Source organism: Geospiza fortis, unplaced genomic scaffold (assembly GCF_000277835.1).
Source record: "Geospiza fortis unplaced genomic scaffold, GeoFor_1.0 scaffold81, whole genome shotgun sequence".
NCBI lineage: Eukaryota > Metazoa > Chordata > Aves > Passeriformes > Thraupidae > Geospiza > Geospiza fortis.
The window spans coordinates 3,811,912-3,815,152 of record NW_005054318.1 but is presented as its reverse complement, the minus strand read 5'-3'; positions in this window follow the sequence as shown (position 1 = coordinate 3,815,152).

Here is a 3,241-nt window from a genome sequence, read left to right as displayed (position 1 = left end):
AATATTCTCACATTAAGTGTTTGTGTTTGTATGCTTGGATGACTGAAAAAGTGCATTTCCTAGAACCTGGACAGACTTTCTAAACACCACTATGGTTGCATGGAATAAGATCTAAAGTTCATCAAGTCTAGGATCCTGTCTTTACCAATAGCCAATATCAGATAAAAAGACACTCTGCCCCAATATTATGTCTTTTTCCAGCCTCTGGAAGTTAAGATTGTCTGCCAAGTCTGAAATTAAATAGCTCCTTCAATAGATAGATAGATAGATAGATAGATAGATAGATAGATAGATAGATATGGCTATACTGAGTTACCTAAAACAGTTGTATTCAGACTCTTCTGGTTACCACTGATCTCTAATGCATGAAATATTGTTCTTTGATTTCCTTACATCATGAAAGAGAACAAAATAAATGCATATAAAGATCAATCCTTATTCCATCCATGTTGGTTATATCTATTCTGGTGAACTTACAGATGCCAGAGCCATTAAAGAAGCTAAGTAATTTATTCTGACAAACATTCCCTGGCACAACTTTGATCAAGGCCAATCAACAGTCAACTCCCAGGCAAATTTCATTAATCTGAATTGGCCAGGGAACTCACCCAAAATGCAGTTTGGATGTGACTATCTTGTTCTGGACATTAGAAAAGTTTAATGGCATAATCCTGACCAGAGCACACTATTTGGCCTCTGGGCCAAGGAATGAGCCTTGCCAAGGTTTAACTTATCAGTCGGGATGTTCCCAGTCATTCCATGCGTCAGCATGTGCTGTAATCTGAGTTTGTGTGATCTGAAAAAATGTTTCCTTGGCTTCAGAGTATAACTATTACAAGAATCACAACTGAGGGTTTTGAATTTTTTTATTTCTCCTGGTACCATTATAACTTTTTCGTTCCTTCCCAGCAACAGTAAAAATACAATAATGGCAAAAAGATGAGGAGTTTATTTAGGACAGTTTATATAAATTTTCTTATTTTCAGTTAATGAAAAAAAGGGTACTTCCCTTTGTAGTGGTCTGTTTGATGTGATCTAATGATCTGGGTCCAACAGTATCTTTTACACAGAATTATTTTTGTACTGATTTAAACCTCAATCCAGCATTTAAAAACTAATTTCCCTAATACCAGCAACTAAATGAGAAAAACGAATCTGCTTTTCAGTATGGCCTCATGAATTTCAGTGTAGGGGGCAAGACTGCAAAGCTGACAGGTGACTTTTCCAGCCTTTGCACAGGCGAGAATGTTTAGCTCAGGTGCCTTTACAAGCTGACACACAAAGGAGATGAGAGAGGTGAGCAGGGAGAAAGCGGGGCCTTTGGATGGGTCTGTGTGGGACATCAAACATTGTGTATGCTTACAAATGGTAATTTTAATGAGTGCCATGTGGTTTGGTACCTTGCAAAATGATACTTTTCCTTCTGTTATTACAAGTTGCAAAGCCTATGGTTTCATCAGCTAATCAAAGAAGAGGAGAATGCAGCCATGCAGCAGAACTGGAAGCATCTTGTGAAAGATACCAAAGTGATGTCAACCAACATATTGAACAGTTTCCCAGAGAACAAGCAGGATTTCAGTTTCTGTATTGTTGGATAAACAAAAATTTGAAGTCAATGCAACATTTTAGCACTTACTGAATGTCTTTGAGATTGCTCTGAATTTGCACCTTACTTGAACTTACAGTTTAAATGCTTGGTAAACTCAAGTAAGTGCCAAGGTGCCCTGTTATCCACTGGAGAGAAAGAAATGCTTTTTGAGCCTTCCAAAGGAGAATGTCTGCCTGTTTTTTTATTAAATTCTAGAGCATCACACTCAGATAACAATGGTGAACACTGGTCCTTAGTGAATACAGTTCTGTGCTCTGTAAAATCACTTCAACCTCTTAGCACTAAAAAGAAAATAAAGGGAAACAGAAATAAAACTTTTCTTCCTTTCAATCTTGCTGTAATTTCTGACAGCTGCATAAGGCAGCTGTTACTGGGACCAAGGATTAATGCTAAACTCAGAAAGTTCAGATGGTGTAAGCTCAATGTCTTTGCCGTATGTTTGAGGAAGAATGATGCACCTGAGGCACTTCTGAGTGCAGGCATCTGCTTTACAGTATGTTACATTCATAATAACTCAGTCTAGCACAGGTCACAAGCTCCTCAATTTCTGCTAGTCCCCTAGGGCTGTCATTTCTAAAATTCTTCAACTAAAATTCTTTTAAATGTGACACCAGAAGGCCTTTTATGAACATCTGTGTGTGTCTGTATGTGTATGTATGTGTGTATATATATATATATATCTCTACATGTATGTATCCTTACTTAATCTTCTAATTACTAGTTCTAAGATAGAACCAAAATAACTTTTATTCCAAAAGAATAATTATAAGTCATTCTATGAATTAAGGAAAATCAGTGTCAGCAGTTACTGTCCTGTCTGCCCTGGAGGGGATTCTCTCTTTAAGAATGAACTGAGGTGCAATAAAGCCAGCACTTTGTTTCTGCAGGATAGATAGTTTTCTTTTATAGGTTTACACTAGCACCTCATGTCCTTAAAATAAATGTTGTGTTTTAAAATATGTGCTTTAATTTAGCTTCTGGAAAATGTTTTATTGCCTGTACATGGGAAATCAAAGTAATTTTTCAAGTTCTGTACAATATATCACTCTGTAGCAGGAAGGCTGAATCTCGGTGTCTCTCTTCTTTTAGTGTAATTGAAAAATACCTACATTTTTTTCCTCGCTTCTCAACCTTTCCTGTAATTAACATAGCTGGAATATTGCCCCAGTGTTTTCAAGACTATGACATCTTCCATAGCCAGACAGAAATTTTGAAAGACAAATGAGCAGGTTTAACCTGTACCTTGTGGAGGGATGGATGTAGCAGAAGGATGGGTGCCGTGCTGTGTGGTGGCTCCATCCCAGCATTTACTAGACTGCCTATGTCTTCAGAAAGGTAACAGGAAATGTACACCAACAACATTAACCACATTAGTCACAAATAACATACACATGGAACAAAGTTAAATGTGTTCTTGGGTGGGAGTTTGAAGGCATCTGCACAGCCACTGTGTGTGCGATACAGGAGTGTGCTCTGTACTGGCCAATCCTGGTACCTATTGCACTTCCCTATCCTTTCCAAGGGTCAACCCAGTTCAGAGTTACTGTGTCTAGCCCAAGTGACTTTTGCAAGGGCAGACTTCACCTATATCCCATCAATTGTCCCCTTTCTGGGGGAGAATGCCATTATTCT